The sequence below is a fragment of the Pagrus pagrus genome, assembly GCF_965226575.1.
Source record: "Pagrus pagrus genome assembly, chromosome: 17".
Taxonomy (NCBI): Eukaryota; Metazoa; Chordata; class Actinopteri; order Spariformes; family Sparidae; genus Pagrus; species Pagrus pagrus.
The window spans coordinates 13,253,149-13,278,792 of NC_140201.1; the positions used below are offsets into that span (position 1 = coordinate 13,253,149).

Here is a 25,644-nt window from a genome sequence, read left to right on the forward strand (position 1 = left end):
CGCTGTCACTAGGCAGACTTACCCTTAACCTAAAAATGCCTCTCCTCCAAACAACGAAGGCACGAAAGAAACTTTTTATTCTTGACTATTGTTTAACCTGTATACAGAGGAATCATCTCCAATATCGGTTTAGTAAATTCATTATATTGCATTTCAGAGGAGGACTATGAGAGTAAGTCACAAATTTGAAGCAAGTCATACCGTTATGACATGCCGTGGCTTCAGGCTACAGAGGGGAGAACCCTGGCTCTTTCACTGAGAGCTGCCACGTCGCTCACATTAAAATCAAACGCACTTTACTTAACGTGCATCTGTGCTGCGACCAGGGTGACAGGTCTATCAGCAGAACAAGGCTCTTGGCTATGTAGAAAACACAGGGCAGAAAAGTCCTTGATGCCAGAACCAATTACGTCAAATTAAACATGACAGTCAGACTAGCAGCTTTTAGGCTGGATGCAGTGAACCCCAATTAGAAGATATGGACCCCCCTCGATTAACAAGACTAGCTTACATAACAAAAGACAGTTGCATTCATTTAAGTGTCATGATGCATACATGACAACATACATGTTAACAGCAGGGGCAATCTCACCTCATTCAACACAGCTCCTCCGGACCCCCCTGGTTTGTCAGCAGGTGGTACGGCCCATGGAGAGGGTTCCAGACTATCCCAGAATGCAGTGTGTCGACTCAGGCACTCAGCACTCCCTGGTGGATGGAAACAACAAAAGTTGAAAACTAAAGTATGGAAAGGACTTGACACATAACCATCTATATGGGATTTTAACATCTTGTTCTCACGGAGCAACTTTTCCCTCTATAACTTTCATTTGCTACCGGATACAAAGTGCTTCATTATTTAAAAAACTGACATACAAATGCAGGTCATTATTATAAACAAGGTCCTGTCATATTCATTGGGGGGGGGGGGACCCCAAAACTCGAGTGCATCTTTAAAGACATGAAATGTGCAACGAGCTGACTTAAGCAGACACCCACACACACCGGCAAGAGAGACAGACTGGCTGATTGTTGACAGCACGCACACACTCTGTGGGACTAATTAGGCAGGTTGTGGTGGAATGATGGGGATGTTACGGGGATGCGAGAGACATGTTCCCTGCTGTTAGTCAGCTGCAGTGTGTGTGTGTGTGTGAAGGTGTGTGGGTGAAGGTGTGTGGGATGTCAAACATCCTACTGACCCACTTCTTACATGTCTGAAGATGAGGAAAGAGGTGGGTGGGAGTTTTTTTGTGTGAGCGTGTGTGTGTGTGTGAGCGCTGTCTAGCTTTGGGAACATGTTTTATTGCAGCTTGAGGAACAAAGAAAGGGGAGTTACATTATGTTGCTGGTTTTGTTTGTGTGTTACATTATTAATAGTAAAATATATCATTCCATGCAGTTTTTCTGTTCTGCTCGGTGAGTCTATTCTGCAGGGAATTGAGAGCTACGGTGGAAATGAGACACGATAATGGTTCAGTGAGGCTGAAGCGTAACGAGAGAAAGGATCGGAGGAATGTCTGGTATGGCAGACATGGGAATATCAATAAGCTTTCAGAGTGGGCTATAGTATAGTAAGTATGTATGCAAACTGGCTGCATGCAGATGCACTAAAGATGTTTGTAAGGCAGAAACAGAGGAAGAAAAAATAGTTGTGTACTGAGGCCATGGGTTAGCAGACACCAACTGGCAAATGAATCCATCATATGGCATTAAAAAGGCAACAGGGAAAGAGGGATGGAGGTAACAGAAGACAGAAGAGACAGCAACATAGAGTGAGGAACAGCAAAAGTTTAAAAAGGAGAGAAAAAGTAGAAGAGATCCAGAGGCGACAGGAAGGAAGACAGATGGAGAGAATAGAAAGGACGGCGAGGTAAAGCAGACAGAGAGAAAGAGAGAAAGGCGATAGGAAGGCAGAGAGAGGGAGAGAGACAAAGAGAGAAACAGATGGCGGTGGAGAAGAGGCAGATAGAAACTCGCTGGGAGGACAACACTGGCACAGCCAGCGAGGCACAGCGGGGAGGATGGAAAGCTGAAAAATGTCAGCGGAAAAAGGGAGGAGGAGGGATGGTGAGAGGAGAGGACAGTGCAGGGCGGAGAGAGAGAGGCTGTCAGGCCAAAACTCTACCAACTTTTAGGGAAAATACGAGGACACCTGTCTTTAGAGGTGTCAAGTTTAAATAAGACACCTGTTATGAAAATACAGCACATGCTCAGGTTGAATATATACAAAAAGTCCTGGTACTTCTTCTGTGGAGCAGTTTGATTACTTGTGAACTTGTGCTGTTATAGTAAATGCAATATAAATGCTTTTGGGCCTGGTTAAAGCCTTCTCCTTGCTTCAAACACATACCAGCTCCCAGTGCACACTCTCTGTCGCACACACAACTAAAGACACTTTGTCTCCATCCATCATGGCCAATCCACAAATCAGGCAGGCTAAATTAGTCAGGAATGCTTCGGTGTAAACCACATTAAGTGATCGGCTGATTGAATTGCGCAGCCCAGCGGCGCAGCCCGGACCTGACATGAACTGTGTGTGCGGTATGTGTATGTGTGCTTTGAGGTTTTTGTCTGTATTGGACAAAGACCACATCACATTACATGATTTAGCAGTCACTTTTGTCCGAAATGGCTTAACTCAGTAAGAAAGTAAGGGATAAGTCTGGAAGAGCTGTATTATTTAAATCATGTTATGCCCATTCAAGTTAGCTGGGAGCTAACCTGGAAATTAGGCCCCCGCAATGTGGAAGATTCAGATAATTTTATAACTGGGAAGTCAAACTTTTTTGGCTTCATGCACCAAAGGAATGAACTCGAAGGGTATATTCACCGAAATATGGTACATTTTCAAATATAAAAATTAAGATAATTTATTCATATTTTCATGTGTTTTCACAATCAAAATCTTAAATTTTGGCAACACCTGCCGGTTTTTACTAATAGCTGGAACAATCATTACTCTCCAACAAGGTCCTCACACAATGGAAACATTGTTCACTCCTCCAGTAAACAGGCTCAGATATAAGCCAGACAGCTAGCAAGATTCAAAGTCTCATTGCGTATGGTTGCCAAGCTGTTTGTACAATTCGACGATATGTTTAACAAGAAAACTAGCTAGCTGGCCATATCATTGTCCCTGAATTAATATCAAGATTTCACAGACAAATGACAAATGTGGTGTCGGCCACAGCCTGAATCAGCAAGATAAACAGAATAGGATGTGAGATGATTGCTTATGTGTTACGAAGCATTAGTAAGTTCAGAGGAATAGGGCGAGAACGAGGCAGTGACAGATGCTACGGTTACTCATTGTAGATCCAGGCTGATACTACCTAGCCAGAGAGTTTCACTGGAACTACTGAGTCCATTATCAGGAATTAGAAGAAAACCCTTCAGCCAATCAGAATCGAGTTTCTATAAGTTGATTCAACCTTCAAACAAACAACTAAGAGCATGTTTGATGTCACAGCACTTGTGTATGCGTTGCCAAGTCTACCTCACTGAGTGAAACACGGGTCAAAGAGGTTTCTTATGCATCTGTTTAGCTGTTTCGCCATTACAGCTAAACACTGAGTGTTCAAATGAGTGTCCCTGAAAAAGGGACAAAAGTACAGTTTTTTGTGTCCACGTCCTTAAATAAAGGTGTGCGGTGATTTAGATGGAAAGGCGACAATACTCAACATGTCTGACAAGTGTTCTCTGTGTGAGTGTTTCTCTGTACTTGACTACATGCTGGCGTGATTACACCATGAATTCTTTTGTCCACCCGCTCGCTCTCCATCACTTTTTCTGTTTGGAGTGCTCGCATTCTTCCCATTCTCTCTTCGGCCAAGAGTAGTAAAAAAAAACATGTTGTCCACCCACAAAACCTTTGCCAACTGTACATGTTTTGCCAAGCAGTGCACTCTTTTTTTAAAAGTGGCCGTAGGCTTTGGAACCACAAGTACTGGGTTTAAAGGCTAACATAAGCAAAATATTCCCCCAACAAAGCCTCCGAAGGTTGCATTAAATACAGGGCTCAAACTCTTGCTGGATGAATGTGAGGTTTAAGTTTACAGATGACGGAAACACGACGATGAATGAATGTCTATCTCATCAAAGTGCTTGTACAGAGAGATGTGTGGGAACATTTCATAACCTGCTCCTGTAGTACACACCTCATCATTTACCATAAATATGACAATCACACTCGCAGGAACACACACACACACATAGACAAAATAGTTTTGGAGCTGACGTAGTGTCTGACAGCTGTTTGGTTGGTTGAGGCAGAAGAATGCAGTGAGGCTGTTTTGTGTGCGCAGATGTGTGTGTGTGTGTGTGTGTATGGACCGGATGACTGACCATCACTGTAATGTAAGGGAAATGCCTTCCTCAACCACAAGCCCATTTTCCTAGACTCCAACATATCTGCCATACCACAAGCCGAGGAGTCAGCCCTGTGAAGGTTCAAGGTGCTCAAAGCTGGGAGGAATGTTATCTCGGGTGCACACATGTCTCGTAAGACCAGCGTCCTTCGCTTATCGCCATCTTTTATCTACCGTTCCACGCTCTCTTAATGTGTTGTTGGAAGTGTGTACGTGGCAGCTGCGTGAGGTTCAGTGGCATAACAGAAATTCCTGTAACTGACCTGAACTATTTTTAATATCCAGTTTTATAAGGGAGGTGGTTGGAATGGAAGGGGAAAAAAAGAACGAGAGATCACAAGCCAGGAAGCGAATACAAATCATTCGGCAAAGACAAACATAAAAGAAAGGTCAGTATTTCCAGGTTTACAAAACTCTCTCTCTCTCTCTCTCTCCCTTTCTCCTTCCACTTCCCTGCTCTTTCAAATCAAACGCCATTTATAGCCTGCTTCGCAAACCCTCACGCGGGCGACAATCAGCCATAATTGCGATCAATCCGCACGGTAACAAAGAATGTTGCTACTACAGCACAAGCTAACTGAGTACGAAACGTTTTTCTGCTTTCTGTCTAGTTATGGCCAAAGTAGTTGAACTACAGTAACACTGCTGTTCAGTGAGAACCACGTATCTACAAAGCTGGCGACTACACAGCTTTGAAGGATTATATGAAGCTCAATGAAAGATTTAAACATACATTAGATTATCTGAAAACGCACAAAGCTGGCAAACAGAGCTGTTTTATCTTTAGATGTTATGATGACCTTATGCCCCTTCGGCTCATGTTCAGTGTTTTGCAACACAGCAATTGATTGCAACATCCTGCGCTAACTTAATTGATCACAAGACATGATCCAGCTCAGTCTGGATGACAGCCAATGATCGATCATGTTGCATGTTTGTTTAACTGTAATTTCATTATGACGTATCCAAACCGCATCCAAACCCAGAGTTTTTACTAGTTCAGTAAAGTCTATCTGCTCAATAAGTCAGCTGAAGTCTCTTCTTCGCTCATTATCAATAAAAATATTTTCTGGTCAGCCTAAACCCTGATGTCTGATCAACTCAAAGAGGCAGCTGCTGCTTTAAGGGCTCTATCGTTTTCTGTTTTCACTTGTTCCACACGTTCAGAGACTGTCAACACCCTTCATGACAATGTTTCCCGTCTAATAATAATAAAGCAGGCAGGTTGTAGCGTCCCGTCTGCGGTTACACAACTCCACTTGTGGGTGGAGCACACACACGCACGTATGCCTGCGCACAAACACGAACATAGAGAAAGGACATGCATTCATTTGTCCCAAATAAAGACAATGGGGTAAGACAAATCCAAGGCTGCGTGTGTGTGTGTGTTTGTGTGTGTGTAAGCTTGTGCGTTAAGAGGGCATGCTGAGAGAATAGGAAGCGTGCTTTCTGTGCCAACCCTCTTCTTGGCAGTCAAACAAGGACACTCACACACACTCACAGACACACACGCACACATACACAACACACACACACACACACACACACACACACACACAGTGCTGAGCGTTTTTAATTGGCCACTGATTTGCCAGTTAGTGTTCTTGCCACTCTCTTCACCTCACTGTGCTGGCCCCCTGCCCTACAGCCTGGCAGAGACACAGCTGGACCTGGAGAATGTGAGTGTGTGGTAGTGTGTGTGTCTGTGTGTGTGTGTGTGTGTGTGTGTGTGTGTGTGTGTGTGTGTGTGTGTGTGCGTGTGACATCCTGAAGCAATTTGTTTCACAAGAGTGAGTGTGTCTCTGCGTGTGTGTAGGTGTCATTTCAAACAAATACGCTTCGTGTTTTGCTTATGTTTGAGTGTGTGTAATTGAAGGAGGTTCGGTTTCATGCTTAGACTCCTCAAACTCTCTGAGGCTCTATGAAGTCACGCATTGGAAAGATCTCAAGTGTTGTGCCCAGGTCTTATGTGGCTGATACTGACTTTACCTTTCTCGTAAGTGATTGTACACCGAGGCCAAAACATTACCGAAATGAGAAATAAATAATCAGAGTTCGGTCGTAGTTGAAAAACTTGTGAGGGACTTCACGAGGGGGATATAGTCTGTGCAACAAGCTGTGTGTATGTGTCATCACGAGATTGCATCCTCTCCTACTTTATTTTGCAAGGCAATGACAATCACCACTCTGCACACACTGACACACACATACACTCAGACGGGCACGGACGCACGCAGCTTTGAGCAACCCAAGGTCAAAACAAAGAGGATGAGATAAGAGCGTGTGCATGCATGTATGTGTATGCGTGTGTGTGTGATTGTGTGTGTGTGTGTGTGTGTGTGGTGACATCATTACTAGAGCAGAGCACTCGATAGCTGATTGATGGAGAGAGGGGTTGTTATGGTCGACTGCCGTGAGCTCATTGCCCAGCAACCAGACAATTGGTCCTTGCCACTGTGTGTGTGTGTTTTATCTCAGTCACAGCTCACAGGACGTATGGGTCAGCCTGTCACACACACACACACACACACACACACACACACACACACACACACACACACACACACACACACACACGCACACAGTCTCATGCACACACACGTGTTGAAGTACTGTATTGCATACTGTATAGACGTCCCATACTGTGCTGCTGTACTGATTATCAAAGAGCAGATTGCTTTTCATGTACTCACACACACTCACAAACACGCACACACACACACTAGTAACTAGAAACTCTGGCTCTCATCTTGACTGCTAAGCAGCAGACAGTGCTGTGTAATTGCTGCTTCTAATTCTGCAACAAAGTTGACTAGTATACATTTGGCATTAGAACAGTGATTATCTACAGTGTGTGATTATCACACAATGTGTGTGTTGTGTGAAGTACTGAAAGGAAGGACTCATTCATCATATTTCTTGAGGCATTTCTGGCTGCAGATTTCTCAGTTTTTCCTCTCATCTCTGTCTCAAATTCAAATTTGTTTCATTTGCATGAATGCGTGTGAGCCAGCGATGCAAAAGTAACGATGGTAATAATGTTAAGTGACTATTAAAGATAACCGTGATAGGTCAAATGGAAAGTATCCAGTGATCATGCATACACAGCTCGTAGAAATGCATATGTAGTACTGTAAAAATATACTACTATACATACAGTAAGATAAAACGAGATACAAACTGTGCATTGGATACAGAGCTGTTTTCTCTCTGAACTGATGGCAGGCTGAAGTATAAATACATGTTTCTCTTTCTCTACATGACTCTTTGTTCCGCTGTTGTCTGCAGCTATGGTTTCCTGGCAGCCAGTTCCTATAGTCAATACGTCATAAAATCATAAAACAGTTTATTGTCGGTGTTGATTTCTTTGGGGTTTGGGACTGTGGGTGATGAAAAGGGCTTTAGCTGGTGTTGGGGAGCCAGCTGCTGGAGCAGGTCACGCTGTTGTGCCATATAAAGAAATCAATTGGTAGGAGTATGGATCACTTTGGGACAAGTTGATTCAGAGTTTCACAGCTTGACATGAAGTAACTTTAAGTGTAACAATAAACAAACTTTTCAAAGGAAGAATAAAACTATACCTAGTGGCTAGTTTTATAAACTGGAGAAGGCATTTACCTTATAAATACTGTTTCACAAGGCTTATTGCTAAGTTTACAGATGTTGATATGTCTTTTGTAAACTCCTTTTCAGTAGTACAGAAACTTTGACTGATGTGTAAGGACATAGTCCGTTCTACCTCACACACGCGCCCTATCGGTTTACCAATCACACACATGCACACCGACACGCTTCTCAGGTGACCCCCTCATTGACAAGCAAACTGAGGAGACATAATACTAGCGTTGTGTCATGACTCCACCTGCTCTGATGTCACCTGAGCATCCAAATCTCATCAGGCTCTTCCGTAGGAAGGAGCAATGAATAAACGAGAGCAAAACAGCGATATGTTCAAGTACTTTGAATAAAAACAAGAAAGTATCAGGTTAAGTTCCCATTGTATCCCAACTGCAAACATCTGTTCTTCAATTATTTATTCACGCATATCGTCAGGCTTCATGCAAGCAGTGGAGTAACATACATTATTTTAGTCCCTGGAGGACAGATGTGGAGCCAGATTTACAATGCGAGATATACAAATTGGGAAGCACTCCCCATAGCCGGAGGCCCACTCATACCACAGCTCTACTGCATTAACAATACTGTAAACACACACTCATTTTGGCGGCTTTCCAAACAGATTACCACATAAATACGCTGTCTTACTTGTGTCTTTGAAGAATGGGAAAATCTGCTTCCATGATGGTGACAAGGATTTGCTGGTTAGATACATGTGGCTGAAATAAAAGCTGCAATGGTGAGCCTCTGCTGAGAAAATGATAGATGTCTTAAGTGGTATGCCTCAGGAAGTCACTGTAAAGCTCAATGAATAAAACATCTCAAAGCCAAGGTTGGGTTTTTTTATTCCCACTGAGATCACACATTACAAGATGAGAAATTGAGTAGGTAATAGTACGAAATCTCTTGCTGATTGTGGCCTAATTTATAAATGGGGCAGCAGTGCAGCCTCATGGTTAGACTGACCGTCTCATGAGAGAAGGTCACAGGTTAATGCGTCCTTCAGTGAAAGAGCACTGCCCCATTAAGGCGAATCACTGTCTCTTTCTTTGCCTTATACATAAATGTATCAGATAAAATGTAGATGAGGGTTATTGTTTGTGCGGTGGGTCACATTTTATCAATGGGAATCTAATAATGTGGATGGTAACCCACCTCGCCTGCATAAAGTGAGAATATCAAAAGTAGTTAAACCCAGACTCAAACACACTTCATGGCCGCACAACGAAAACAAGACTATCTTTGAACCCGAGACAGATCAAAAAAAGAGAGACAGAAATAAAAAATAAAAAATTGCAGAGGCAGATGAGGGTGGGGTGATAACACAGAGAATGAATAAAAGACAGAGACGAAACACAAAAGACGAAACCGAGTTGAGGCTGAGTATAATAAAAGAAAAAGGAACTTGTCTGTGTGTGTGCGTCTCTCTCTTTCATTCTGAAATGTTCAAAGACTAAAGCAACACTCCTGAGACACTGCTACCAACACTGGTGGGACACACACACATACAGATACACACAAGTTCATCCTGCTGGGAGACAATCTCTGTGCAACCCTCCTCTGAACCAAAGTAATGATACACTCGAAACTCAGACAGACAGATGAAGGGAGAGAAAGAGGCTGAGTAAGAGAGAAAGAAAAACAGATGACAAAGAAGGAAAGAGGAAGAAATTAGACAGAGCGTATTAAAGATGTGTGTTGGGACACCAGCTACAGGGGCACATCTAGTTTACATTACTCTTATGTGTGCATTTAGCAAAAATCAGAGCAGATAAAAGCAGAAAAACAAAACTGTTATGTCATCTAATTTAACTGCCATATCATCAAGATAATAATGAAAGCTGAACTGTAGAACTACATATTCCCATCAGGACTTGGTTAAGACCAAAACAGAGCTAAGGGAGTGAATATTGGGCTTAGCATATTTGGTGTCTACAAAAAAAAGGTTTCCAAGCATTAATATTTAAAAACGCATTATTTTTCTCACACCTTACATTGCTCTGTTTCAGCTCCTGTCTCTTTAAGGCCCCCGTCCTGAAAAGCCCAGTCTGCTCTGATTGGTCACTTCTCACAGGCCTGAGCAGGCACCGTGTTTGTTTCTAAATACTATCAGCAGCTTTAATGAAGATCATATTTCCACCAATGTTTTCTTGCAAAACACAGATGTACGCGTGCCCGAGCTCACGCCAACGTCATCTTGCCTTCGTCATCTGCCATTATTTTTATAATCAAAATACTTTCTCTTAATCTTTGATGAAACATTACAGAAATAAAAGCAATACAATAAAGAAACCTGCCTTCTACAGACAGCTGACACACATTGCTGTTTCTCTCCACCGCTGCCCTCGGAGAGAATTCACAACCTAACATAACATCGCTGTATATCCCCTCACAGCTTATAAGATGAGTCTTCCTCGGCTGCGTGAAAATCTGTGCTGAACACGGCTTTATCACCAATCTGCACGGCTGATAAAGTCGGACTCATCATTTGCCGTGGTTGTTACTGGGGCTGCTTGGTCTGGGGAAATAATATTCTTGCACGCCTTGTTAACTCCGTTTCTCTTCGGTTCTTTCACCCGCCCTCATTTTCTGTTTTGTCTCCGTCTTTCTCTTCACAAACCTCCTAATTCTCTTGTCTCCCTCGCCGCCTTTTTCATTGTTGTCTTTCAAACTCCGCCACTTTGTCTCTCACTGTGAGGCTGTGCATATCTCTTCCTCGTTTGACCTTCCTGCTCCTCTCTCTCCTTTACCCCCCGTGCAACACACTTGCGAGTTGAACAATGATGTGGCCCTTCGAGTCAGTTCACTCATGTGTGGCCTATTGCAGACTGTACACACTTGTCTAAGGAGCACTCGGAGGATGTTTTACACACAGCTCAATTCCACGCTCAATTGGTTAGCTGACAGAGCGCTTTGCTGAAAACTAGCAAGTTGTGACAATGCTCTAAGTTACTGCACAAATACAAGAACAAGTCTCTAACTTTTTCAGTGAAAAGTAGCTAACACAGGTACAATTTAAGAGGAAAAAAGAGGAGATGAAGCTTGAAAGAAAGAAATGCAGGGACAGATATGACATCAAGCCAGCATATAAAAGTTTGTTTTTTAACTTACTGTAACTCCACAGAGTGAGCACCTGACTGTAGTCGCACTTTGCAGTTAACGTTGAATACAGATGAACACGCAGGCACGTTAATGAGCGTCATATTCCTTTAAGAGTGTGGGTTCCTTTCAGCAGTCACACACTGAGCCACATCTATTTATAACCCTGCTGTTTTTGAGGACTGCTACATTTACATGGGAGCTGTGCATCCACACACACACACACACACACACACACATTCATAGATGTCCACATATGCATTCTCATCTCTCTCTCTCTCTCTCTCTCTTTCACACACACATATTTGCATACGGGTACACATGCTGGGCGATACTAAAAATGCTTTTCCTGCTTCATGTGGTTGTGCGTGTGGTTTGACATCACTCTGACAGTAAATGTATGATGTTTCTCGACATGACAGGACAGTTCAGTCACACAGTGCTTGTTCAGAGATATGTGAGTGCATCCGTGTTTAAGTTAAGTAACAGTTAAGAGTGATTACGAGTGAGCTGTTTGATGGCTAAACCTAACAAAGGGGTTTCCGTGCCTAAACCTCACCATGAAGTTTTGGTCTTAGTGTGTCAATATATGTCATGTTTGTCCTCAAGCTTTATTTTTAAAGTCTTCCCGGACACATACTACGTATTTTTGCTCTGTATTTGACAAGTTGAGACTGAGTAATTAATCAAATGAATCATGGCTCCATTACATTTAAAATCCCTTATTAAGTCGTGCTAGTGAGCAAGCATGTATAACAGGATTTTTTTTTACAGCAAACACTTGCCATAGTCGCAACAGTACAGGTGTTACTAATAACATTAATGATGGCTCAGATCAAGTGTCCCAGTGAGTCATGACAGTGTGACAGTGAGCCAACATGCACAATGCCAGCGCTCTGAAACTGAAGCAGCTAAATGGAATTCAGCCATCATTCATTTTATGATTTTACGACTGTTGCATCTAAAAATGTCTCCATTTTAAAAGAGTGTGGGTTCAATATGTATTTCCATGTGTGATATACCCTTTTCAGTACTGTTACGTATTCATACATGCAACATATAAAACGTATATGCAGTATAAGAAGCCAAGACTGTCGTGTAGAGAGAGAGACAGCACACACTTTATCAGCTTATACAGCAGCCTAGAATGAATTCACCCGTCCACACTGATGTGCTGTTTCTATTCTTTTCCTTCTATCACAAATCAAAATGTCTTCTGTGAAAAAGACTTAATTTTGTGTACATGCATCATTCTTAGCAAATCATAACCGCTTGAAGCCACGCTCATCGTGCGTGACTTCAATTACAAAAATGACCTTGTAGGATCTCTCAGCGAAGATGCTCGCAGGATGTTAATCCCTTGTTTATCAAAGGATATTGCGTGGTTGTTTTGAAGGTCTGAGAAGTGCTTTGAAAGAATTAAGTAATATGTGTAATGCATTGCTGTGTGTGTGTGTGTGTGTGTGTGTGTGTGTGTGTATGAGAGAGAGGATGACATCATTACTACCACTGGGCGCTGGCTGGTGGAAGGTCATTATGGCTTTCTGCCACGAGCTCTTAGTTTGTGGACGTGTGTGAGCATGAACACCACTCTCTCTGTCCCTCTGTGTGTGTGCGTGTGTGTGTGTGTGTGTGTGTGTGTGTGGATATTATATTGAGTTCATAAACACAATTTACACCCACAGTCTCTCTCTCTCTTCGCCCCTATAAAATTCTTTCTTCTTCTATCCCTCCTTTCTTCTCTGTCATTCTCATTCTCCATCCATCCCCCTTTTTCTTTTTCTTTAAAGAGCAATTGGCATACGGTGATGTCCACAGTATAACATCGCGATGGGGGATTACATTGTTGTTGGGTTGTTCATTAGCACTGCTAGAGTCGCTGCTGTTTCCCTCCGTGGCTCTGATGGCTACCTCCAACTGGCGCACCCAGCCGAGGAAACTGTCTCCTGTCACCAGTGTAGAGAGTCAGAGCAACTCTCACATTCCTGCCTGGCAAGGTCCGACATACATCCCTGTGCAGGGTTTAAAAGGGTGTTTGTCTCAGAGCCACATGTCCGTAACTTAGTAGTGTTCAGCCTCTGAAGCTTGAAACGAAGCTAGCCTGCTAGCTATACTGAGGAAGCTAAGCTAGGAAACCAGAGCACGCTTCTCCTCCATTTTCTTGGTATCCGCAGTGACAGGTGATAAGCCCACCCAATCTAGAATATGATTGATTGCCTGAGAGAAAAAAGTAACAATGACGACTCCAGCGCCTTTCTGAAAAGTTCAGCTAGAAGCGCTTGGAGGAGCCACACAAAAAAAGCCGAGTATCTATCTAGTAAGAAAAATAAATGAGACAAGGAGACGTACAGAAATGTCAGTGCATTGCATCAACAACTTTCTTTCCAACTCCTGCCTTACCGCAACTTCTGAGGAAACTTCTTTTTTGCGCTCTCTGGTGAGGGGCCCTTTAAATCAGGATGTTACCATGGTACAGGGCTCAGGAGTCAACGACTAGCCAGCCCAACAAGGCCATCATCCATCAGCCCAATACTACTTCCATCCCTTTCTTGCTTACTTGCAACCTACATGACATTCATCCCTCTATCCCTCGATTAGTAATAATACCTCATTTACCAAGTAAACCAAATGTGGTTTGAGTCAGATACAGACAGAACATAGTCACCATCTCATCCCTTCATGTTCACTCCCTCTATGGAGCCCCCACTGCGCTCGAGTCTAAATTTTTCCTCTCTCATCTCACTTTCAGCATAAATATCTCCCTCCACTCTCCTCCTCTCTCTCCATTCACCCCCCTTCAATGTCATGCTTGTCCTTCTTCCCACTTTTCATCCCTCCCTCCCTTCCTCCCATCTGCTCACCGTCCTTCACCTCCCTGTATCTGCACCGCACACCTTCCATCCACCCCGACTTCCTTCGCTGCCTGTTGTTCAGTAGTTAGGTGAGGTAATACCCGGTTACACTCGTAAAGTCTCCCCACACACACATAGACGCTCTGTTCGAGCATAAAACAGCGCGATCATAAAGCTGACACTGCTGTCATTCAGACTTATAGCACTAGGGAGAAACACACCCAGAGAAACAGCAGAGGGTGGGGGGGGGCTGAAGGCTACAGCACAGAGGGGAGCCACTACAACAATTTACTGCAGTAAATCCAATGAAGAGAAAACTCAGTGTTTGACTGGAGGGACTTTCCTATATGCTCCATTCACTCTTAGTATAACAACCTCACTATGTGTGTGTGTGTGTGTGTGTGTGTGTGTGTAGGGGAATCCGCAGTTTGCTCCGCTCAGTTTCTCATTACATCATCACATGGCGCTCTGGGCTCACTCTCACGCACACACACACACACACAAAAAAGACACACGCTGTAGACACACACAGACGGAGATAAAACGTGTGTTAACTGTAGCTGCGTGTGTGTTTGTGTGTAAAGTGTCAGCGTGGATATACAGTAATGAAGTCATATGATTGCAGGGGCACGCTGGTTGACTCTCAAAGAGCTTTTATAATTCCTATTCAATATGACTGTGTTAGCGCGTGTAAAGAGAGAGAGAGAAGAGGAGCAGCCAAAAGGAGAGGAGAGAGGGATGGAAACTGAAAGAGAGGTGAGGCAAATTGAGCTTGTGAAAGAAAGAGAGACAGAGAGGATGAAGGTTAACTAGTAACGCCTGCATCGGGGAAGTAAGGAAGCAAGGAAAGAAAGAAAGAAAGAAAGAAAGAAAGAAAGAAATGCATCGTGACTTAAAGACACAAGAGACACAGACAAACAGAGAGTAAACAGTGAAGCTGAGATAAAACAGCGTGTGAAGCGGAGTCAAAGACAGAAAACAGACAAAAGCAACAGATAGTCAACTCACACCATGTTTCTTCCATATCTTTGTCTGCTGCTGTCATATAAACTGACAAAGACACACAACACTATAGATCTGTCAGTGTTGAACACAAAAGTCGTCCTTGAGTGAAAGTAAAGACGTCGTTTTAAAATATAAGTGTTGTAAAAGTCAAAGTCAAAGTCTTAAAGTATCTGATGCACTGAAAGCTACTCTGGGCCTTTTTTTAAGTGTTACATTGCTCTATAATTCAACAGTATGGAGTTATACAGTGTTTGGGCAGGGATCCATGTCTCTCCTCCTCCTGCTCATGCAATAAAAGAGAAAATAAATTTTCTGGTATCCCTGCTCACTTTATCCAATCAGGACAGAGAAACTCCATAAAGAGGAGGTCCTGTTGGGGAACTGGCAGAGAGCAGGATCCTCCAATACTCCTACCGACACGGGAATGACACAACAGGGATGAGTGCTGGCTTATACCACCTAATATGCCGAGCAAAGAAAATGTGAAAGTGTGTTGATGTGGAGAAGAGGGGCGGGATTGCCAACTGCAAAAACAAACAGGAATAAGCTAATTGGTTAGTATTTTTCTGGCAATAAATGTAGATATGTATTAAAAGTACAAGTACAAGTAAGATTATACATGTATTAATATATGTGAATATTGTGTATATGATGGGGCAAACGATTATCTGATCAGATATCCAGTATTTTTGTGAGTTTACTGGTAGGAATCAGTGTTTTTTTTTTTATCTGAGTGCCGATTAAATCAATTATTTAAATAAGTGGTACTTTGGCCTTGATGTAACATGCAATCTGTATCTCATAACTAAAGTTATAAAAATGTAGTGGAGTAAAATGTGCAAAATGTAGTCACTGGAAGAATAAAAAGTAGCAAAAAATGGAAATACTCTAGTAAAGTACAAGTATGTAATTTACCAAGTTACATTTCATCACTGAGAACTGTAAACATTCAATCAATCTGCTGTGAGTCCATTCTTTTCATGCTTTCTGTCATTTAAAGTCATTTTGTGTCGAACGCTGGTTTAAATGCAATAAACACCCTAATGATGCTAATAAATATCAGTAAGAAGTTTCTTAGTGCGAGTACACTTCAACAGAAAAATCAATTTATCTGTCCAACTAGTGCCACACATGGTACTGAGTGAGTGAATATGGGTCTGACTGACTGCACAGCTGCCTGAATGGCTGACAGCCTGGTTACCTGAACAGCTGTCTGACTCACTGCACAGCTGCAAGCCTGGCAAACAGACAAACTGATTATCCGTCTCACTGGCTGGCTGCCTGGTTACTCAACAGCTGTCTTGCCGACTGATCGAGCTGGCTGACTGGAAGTTTGAATATGGAAAGGACTAGCCTACTGACTACATACCTGCATGGCTGATGTTGTTGGCTAATGTAGCAGGTACTGTGTAAAATGAATATAATAACAAACATGTGTTTACCGCCTGTATCTGTGAGTGAATGACTGGATGTGTGTGCTGCTTCTCTATGCACCAGGAGGGGGCCTGTTGCTCTCTGCTGTTATACAATACATATTGTATAACAACTGGCAGTGTGTGGGCGGCTCCCGCCATCTGGAGAGAAGCAACCCCTGCTGTGCCTGAAACTACACACTGCATGTGTGTGTCTCTGTGCACTATTGTGTGTGTGTGGTTGTGTTTTGTCTACCCTGCAGCCACAAATAGATAACACGTCATCTACAGTAGTTAGGTTCCTGGGTTCATGTACAGAACGAATTAAAGGAAGGTAACTGAGAGCATGTTTTTCTTTGTATATTAAGATATACAAGTGTATTATTGTAAACATAATAGAGGTTTAGGGATTCTTCATCACACTAAATGTGGTAAAGTCCTCTGGGGGTTTGACAGCTGACAACAGAGAGTGAAGACTTCATTATGTGGCTTAGCAGGAGCCAAAGTCTGCCGGTGCTGCTTCCCTCCTCGTTCTGGGTTTCCACAGAGATGGGCTCAGCCAAACAAACAACGTCTTGGCGCTCTTCGTCCACAAATAAACAAAGATGCACTCAGAGGAAGACATACAACGCGCACACACTCACACTTATACATGCGCACACACAGAGTAAATAAGGTGCTGAGAAAATCCACTCCATCAACTCCAAGTCAGTGCTCAACAGTGAACTGTTGCTATGGAGAGGAAAAGCACGGCTTTCCAGTCTATTTTAAGGAAACCGGTGTTACTTATTTTTTCGCTGCATATATCAGAGTCAAACAAACTGTGATAGGAAGCATTGAGCATTGTCACTACACCGTATGGCAAATATGAAGCGCTTTTTAATTACCAGGCTTCAGTACGTGTCCTTCTGCTGCTGATCTGTCACTAATTAGTCCCACAAAAAAGATGAAGTTGTGTCACTGCAAATAAAGGTGCAAATGCAAAACGTCCCAATTAGAGTATGTACTACATTATGAATAGTATGCATGAGCACTTACTGCCTTCATTTAAATATCAAAGCTTTAATTGCTAAGTAATAATGTATAACATTGCATGCTCCGTGCTACATCAGTATTAGCTCTGTATGTGCCTCTACATGAATGTGTGAATGTTCCTGTATTTTTTGCTTCAAGGTGGATGTGTAAGATCCACGCAGCGAGCGAGGTGTTACATTGCCTCTGTTTTTAGCAGATGACTTCACACCTCGAGAGGAAGTCACTGGAGCTCACATCCTGCCTGCTGGATTAGTGAATCCCAGCTTTTCTTTTGCGAGCATCACCTTACCGACTGCTGATAATCATATCCTGAATGCAAAACTTTATTTCACAGTTTATTTCAGTTGTGGTTGTGTGTGTTCCTGGAGTTTACATGTTTTCTGCTGTTTTCTTTCTCGATAAACTTTCAATTCAAGCGTCATAATGACATCTGCAAAACAGTGCATTTTAATATCGAAGGAATTAATTAGAATTGTTCTTTGTTGTCTTGAAAGACATAAAGAAAAGACACATAAATATATATTTTAATGAACCCCAAGGTTCAGGTGTTAGAGATGCTAATTTTATTCCTCCGGCTTGTCAGGTAGCAACCACCCATGGTGTTGAAAAGCAGGGAAACTGTGAAATATGTGTACTTAAATAATGAATCAAAATATCTGCTCTCATTGAGTAGTCTACAAAGAGGAGATGTGTCACCTCACTACCTTTTTTACGCCCCCACCTGCTGAAGCACAACAACACACATATGATGCACACACCCAAGTGCAATCAGTACAAAGAAAAGGCAATTCCTCTAAGCAGTAGCTCTACACACGGTTATTAAGCTCTTATGTGGTCAAATAGGATTAGGTATTACTTTGACATCTTAAAAATTGTTCCATTAGTTTTAGGATTAAAAATCTTAACTATACATCTGCAGACAAACTGCATATCTGAGCATGCAAGAACTCTGTAGGACTCACAAATAACTTTTGTGAAACGGGCCAAAGTACGACAGTGGTAACTCGGCTGACGGCAGCTATGCACATGTTCGGATTAATGACCGTGGAAAATAAACTCTGGGTAACACCCAGGCCCGAGTAGAGTACACAGGAAGACCACCGCTGTTGTTACGTCATATTTCATCATCACTACTTCCCCTTTCTCTTGAGCCCCAAACAGGAAATAGTTCTGACACAAATCCCTGGGGCCAGTCAGTCGGTGTAATGAGGCCTGTACTGTACATGTTTGTGTATATATGTGTGTGCACTGAAGTGGGGGTGTGTACAAGGGTTGCGTGCATTTCGATCTGCCTCTTGTTAAGGACTTCTGTGCAGAAACACACACAGACATACACACACAGGTCTGTAGGGGTTATGGGAAAGAGTCTTTGGCTGCCATTCTAGGACGGAGGGAGCAAAAGAGCAAGAGAAGAAAACAAGAGAAAGCAAGAAATAGAGAGCAGACAGGCTGTGAAACATCCATACGTGTACATCAGCTGAAAACATACCATTCATTTTTTGTCAGGCACACTCTGTTTCTGACTTGGGCAGGCTGTTGTAAAAAATCAGGCTGCTCTGGATTAGATTTGACTAGAGAAGAATTTAACTGTCGAGCCCGAGCCAATGGAAAAATACCAGGGAGGGGCCTCATAAATAACTGGACAAATGACAGCTCATATCAATATTGAAGAGCAGAGAGGACATTGGAAGCTGTGGCAGAGGAGCGAGTGACGTGGAATGGGATGAGGAAAAGTTGATGGTCTTGACTTTGGTTCATTTTAATGACACAAATCTTAATTTAACGTCCTATATGACTCAGTGTCCGAAATATTGATATCCAAATTACTTACAGTTAAAGATATTGAGCTTCTCGCCTAGACGATAAAGGAAAGCTGGCATCTTTTGCATCTTTTTATATTGAGAGAAGATCAAAACTTCTGATTATTTTTGTGTTGATAGGTGAAGCAATAAAGTCAACTTTATGTCTACCTTGACCGACAAAAATAAATAAAAGAAACTAGCTTCATTAGTTTAAGTGATTTGGATATTTACCATGGTGTTAAATTTTGGATGCTGGACAATATTTGAGTCAGAGGAAGTTAAGTATCCGAGAAAGACAGCGATAAGGGTCGTCCACACCAAGAACGATCACAATAACGACAACTTTAACGATACTGATGTCAGTATGCCCACTGATGAAGGATAATGTTCTGTAAACAGTGGCGCCAGCTGTGTCTGCAGCTGAGGAAAATGGATACTGATGACGTGTTTCTGCAGAGTTTTATGACATTCCTCCAAAATGAGTGTTAGGAGATCCAACACTCTGTTACAAGAGTTGTCCTCTTTTGAAGACACATTTTATTCAGACTTTTGTATGAGTCAACAGCAATTATCCTGGCATTCGTCAAAGAGGACATCAGTAAATACAAAACCCCATCAGTGCCAAAGATCGCTTGGCAGTATCTCTCAGGTAAAATGACGTTTTTTATGCGTACGCTTCGGCCTAATATGTGTTGAATAAGCTTTGTATAAATAACCGAGACTAAGTGATTAGAGGAGACCATCTAAAAAGTGTTTCCTAAATGCCATTAATAAGCTTACATAAAAGAGGTCGTCAATATTAAAAGCACTCCTGCAACATTATTATGTAGAAAAATGTCCCTAAAATCAAAACTGATGAATTTTGAAAACGATCCCAAAGTACCATTTGCCACTGTCATTCTTTAGCCCATTCGCCAGGATATGATCTCACCTGCAGTTTGAGTCACACCACTATTTTTAAAGGACACTTGGGGACATTTCCAGATGTTTCTGTGGCGTCAAATCAAGGTGTTTTTTAAAGAGCGCCGCGAACAATTCGAGCAGTTTTTTGTGCCGACCAAAACAGGTATCTTAAGCCAAACCATGATTATTTTTGTTTTTAATTTTATGCTAACCAAGTGGGTTTTGTGCATATGACAAATGATTAATGTTGAGATGTAGCCAGTACTTGCTATCCAATCTGATTTCCATGAACGCACCATCTGTACTGAGGCCCTTAGACATCTAATCTAACGAGAAAGTAAAAAAAAAAAACATATCATCAAAAAGTTATCCATACATCATCTCAGAGTGAACCTTCCTTTGTATCCATCCAGGCTGTCATCCCTTTCTTTTTCTTTAAAGCTCAAACATCAGCAAAAAAGACACGACTGCTGCTGCTTGACATGCTCATCATAGCATGGGTTCCCTGTGGAGCACGTCGGTTATTAGTGCACCATTCATCAACTCCTGTCATAATAACAGGATAGAGACCTGTCTCCCTGCCAACACTGAGCCACAATATACCCACATGAATATTCATTTGAACTGGCACCGACTATCGATACATGGCACTAAATCTATACAAACAAAAATCACTTGTGCTTTTTAATATTCAAACAAAAATGAGTTGGAAAATCAGATATTTACTCCTTGGAGAGGAATTTTAAAGGTTGGATCAGAAGAAAAAGCTGCTTGGGGCATGTTTAAAAAGCTTCTAAGTCCACCTGTAAAGACGGACCAGAGAGCAGATGAGTCTCCATTTTTAGTGTGGTGGCATTTTACATCCCCGAACATTAAAACCATGTGATGTCTTTCTTTCCAGATCACACATTATCCAGATCATAATCTTTACGATACAAGGCAGTGGCGTTCATTCTGCTTTTGTCCACAGGGGTCGCCAGAATCAACAAAGTGAAAGATCCATTTGGCAGCTTTAAGCAAATAAACTTTTATTTTTATCTTCTTCTTCTTCTGGAAAAACAAAAAAGAAAGAAAAGAAAACAGGAAATGCATCTTAGAGGAGTGGCGTAAAAGCTGCTAGATAAGATATCAAGTGTGTTGAAGGTGCAATTTTCTCTTTGAATAATGATGATCGCAGACGTTGTTTAGCAGTGATGGAGTAGGCACAAGTATATCTTTAAATCTCAACTCTCTTTCCGTCTCTCTGAATTTGCTGTTGCAGAGCAGGGTGGAGCCTTGTGAAGGAAAAAAATGCTCGTGTGGGAGTTGGGACGACGCACGGCAGTAAATAACGACTGTCTCAATGCACGGGAGATTTTAGAGGCAGTAATAGCAGCCTGTGATATGGGCCAAATCTGTCTCCAAGGACGACACTGGATTAACCAACATCACTCAAATCACACTAATGTACACACACACTCGCTGGAATACTGGTTCACAAATAAAGCTGACCCTCCTTCGCACTCATCTAACAGAGGAGACTAAAAGAGGAAAAAAGAAGGAAGGAAGGGCCGAGGGAAGATAACAGTGTGTGTGAGAGAGAAAAATGAGATCTAAAGGGGGAGAGAAGAGAGAAAGAGATGGAGAGGGAGCAGAGAAAGAGGACAGGCGCTTCAATAATTCACAAACTCCTGCTTCATTTAGAATAGAATCGGTGCCCAAACTGGACCCGCGTGTCCTCCACTCATCGTCCACAGCGGTCGGCTCGCTCATAAACTCTGCGCCTTTTCTGTGCATCGAGCTCGTGAAAGGATGAGGGCAGCTCTGCCAACGAGCAGACACGGATTTCTATTAAAGGAGTAATGTAGATTCATTATCACGGCCGGTGCAGTGGAGGAGAGGGGAAAGGGCTGAGAAACAGGCTGCATTACGTTTTTTACATTACAACTCTTTTTCAAGTTTAGCAGTATGTTCAGCACCTGGGTGTTTCAGACCACTCAAAAAACACAGACATCAGCCAAAACACTACAACCAACAGTCTAAAAATACTTCCACAAAGCTGGCAACGACACGGCTCCTGTGTGTGAGTGTGTGTGTGTGTGTGTGCAACAGAAGTCAATAATTCTGCACATAGAAACAGACAGATGGATCAGATGGAGGTGGTATGTCTCATTGTACGTGTGTTTGTTGCCGCAGCTAAGAATCTGGTTTGTATGTTTGTTTATCCTCGTGTGATGGGCTGATTTGCAAGCACCGTCCCATGCTTGGCACTTTCCAGGAATCGTGCAGTATCACTCCAAAAATGCGACAAAGACCCACCCCCCCCTTGTTCCCTGAAAGCCATTACTCGAAAATATCAAGCAGCTGAGGATAACGAGCAGGAGAATCTTACTGTTTTGTGGGTGAAGATTTCATCATTCTGTATAAATAAAGAATAAAAAAACCTTCAAAAATCCCTCAAACAGACCAGATGGAAAGACAAAAGAGAGAAAGGGCAAGAACACTGAAGGCATACAAGAGGAGGTGTGTGTGTGTGTGTGTGTGTGTGTGTGTGTGTGTGTGTGTGTGTGTACTTAAAACACACGTTTGTATTTGTAATGATTTACATGAGTGCCTGTGTGCGTGTGAACGCTGCTGTCATTCACGGTGACCTGCAGCAGCAGGCATCTCTGTTATGTAATCTTTGCTGTCAAGCGCATTCACACACACCTCCGCACATGCACACACACACACACACACACACCTGCCAGTGCCTTCGAACAGCTCAGAGGTTATTCTCGAGTTGTGGTGAGAAAACCTTGCGTGCTATCTCAGCAAAATCAAGACCGGAGCGTCCGTCCCTCCTGCAGCTGGTAAATAACTAACTAGTGTAATTAATGGTTCAAGTCCGAGGTTGTACTGCTGCTTCGGTTATTTTAGGGATGACAACCAATCAAAATCCTTTTAAACTCTCTCAGAGTAATGAACAGACTCATCATCAGGGTGATTTTTCAAGTAAAGGACCCACCTTTACATTCATGGCAGTCAAGATCAGTCAGTCTGTCACAACCTCTCCCTCTTTTACACATATATATGAATGTGACGTGATGGCAGTTCTTTCCTCCCTCGCTGTGTGTGTGTGTTTATGTAACCTCCCACACAACAGTCAACACTGCCTACAGTTATGTACAGTGGCAGGCTCACGGCGTTGTGCTGCTGTGTGATGTGTACAGCACGTTCCTCATCTAAGGCTATCACAATACCGTATGAAGTCCCCTCAGAGTGTAGCAGCACAGCGCCGAATTACTGCTCGAGAGGGGCTGTGTTGTACAAATGGAAATTCATGAAAGAGCCAGGGATTTCAGTCCAACAAAGGCGTTTTATTTGGAGGAGAAATTATGCCCATTTGCGAAGGACGATGAGGAGAGTAATTAAATTAATGTGCGGGTGCTGTATGTGGAGTTTCTTCTGAGGTCAAATCATTGATTCTAGCAAATAAACCACAACAGAGCGCGCTAAAGTGATTAGTCTATTAATAGAGCATGTCGATTAGAGTTCAACTGACGTATCGGTCGGCCAATATTATCAACCAATATGTGCCTATGAAAGATCTATTGTATCGATCTATATGGAAATACTGATATGAGCACTATGGGAACTTTTTTTTCTTTCTACAGAATATAATGCAGACAATGATGGTTGGGGTGATTTATAACTGTTTATATATTATTTAGACAATATTTCATTGTTAAGAATATTTGTCATTATGTGATTTTTTTCTCCCTACTATCAAGAAAAGGGTTAGGGTTATCCCAAAAAAAAAAAAAATAACAAGGGATCCTACATGTTTAAGGAGTATTTTCCTCACAAAAAGGCAAAAAAACAACAATATATATGATAATTTTCATTAATATTCATTATTTTTTTGATTTTTTTGCTAGAAACATCATTGGACAGCCCTGCGCTATACAAATACATTTTACTTATCAATACAATTTTCAGCAGACTGGCAAGCAGCACTTTTACTGCTTTACACTTTTATAGGTTTTTTGTAGAGGTGTACAAAAATACACTGCAACTTTGAAAATCTCTTGTGTATCCATGCTGAATAATGTCTGCTCACTGTCACCCTGGACCGCTCCATTAAAATCCCTCAACTGAAGCCTATATGCCATTGTTATACCGTTCAGGGAACCACAGGCCTTTACATTAGCCCCGAGTTCACTCCGTTCCCCCAAGTGAAGGAAAACTAGTTTAGCTCAATGGGCTATTAGCCCACACCTCTCCACGCATAAAGGGATTGAGTAAAGGAGCATAAGTGGATAGAATATAGGGATACTGGTAAGTGGCCATCCATCAACGCAGCCATACAGAGCCGACAATTTTGTGATGGCAGGAAGGCCTGATATATACAGTACAGTACAGCACTAGACAGTAAGAGAATAATGGTGTGATTTTTTGAGAGAACAAACCAGAATCCCACAGCAAAATGTTTGTTTTACCACAGACAAACACATTATGAGAGAAGTAATGCTGATATGTTTGTGTGTACAGCATATAACTGTAAAACCATTATGTAAGCCGACACTAGCTGGCACAGACCAATAGGAAGTTTAATTGTCTCCCAGGCTCCTGTCAAGCCAACTTTTCTCCAGGTAATTATCACAGAGGGTGGGAGGCTGTGATTGGAGCTAACAGCTCAGGTATCATATCATTAGATCACGAGCATGAACCAATCTGCCAATTAGCAACACCACTTAGTGTCTGCTCAGCCATTCCAACCACCTGATGAAAAGGAAATTGACATTAATGGCATTAAAACCAATGGCTGCTAACTACAGGGTTCATGCAGGTTTTTAAGAGTACAATTCAAGCACTTTAAAGGTACTTGAAGCCATTATCATCACATCAAAACTGTTGTAAATGCAATTGTGAAATATAAAGTTTACAGAGTTCGTTTGTAGTCACAGCAATCAATGTGTTTTGTCAGGTTAGAAGTTGTTCCATTAACTTTATATGTTTTGATTATGATTATTTGATGCTTGCTCATTTCAACACCAGGAGACGACAAACAAATGTGACGACGGGATAATTTCAAATATCAAATGATTTTTGCCTTACACGAGTGACTGTGTAGATGATGCACCAGAGCATTTTTCAAGGGGTCTGTTTGAATTCAAGCCTGTTACTCAACTTGCAAACATAATGCTTACTATTTAAGCATCTTCCAGACTTGCAATAGTTCGTACAAACCCTGTCACTATAAGAGACGAGAGGAGAGCGTGGCAAAGTAAACGACAGGGAGTTAGAGAGAGCCGCGCAGAGAGAAGCAGAAGGGAACTGACAGAAATAAGGACACACACCAAGATGAGAGGGGAAAAAAATGAAGGGAAAGTTGACAAAAAGAGAACAAGATAACAGAAGAAGAAGGCACATACACAGAGTCACACGCAGGGAGACGGAAAGCAAACGTTGTGTGGGAGAGAGTGGGTGGTCAGAAAGAAGGCACTTTATCATAGAGCCTTGTTGTAAAAGCAATAAGCCCTCTATAGGTCTCAGCATAAGGACTTCCCAGGCACCACGAAGGCCA

At 42.2% G+C, this 25,644-nt stretch overlaps 1 protein-coding gene across 1 annotated transcript in view; it reads right to left on the reverse strand.

Moving 5' to 3' along the window:
* atxn1a (ataxin 1a) overlaps positions 1–25,644 on the reverse strand; it is a 94,200-nt gene that overhangs the window by 33,761 nt on the left and 34,795 nt on the right. The window contains exon 3 of the mRNA XM_084380092.1: positions 593–708. The gene's annotated coding sequence lies outside the window, so the exon portion shown is untranslated. The remainder of the gene's footprint in view (positions 1–592; positions 709–25,644) is intronic.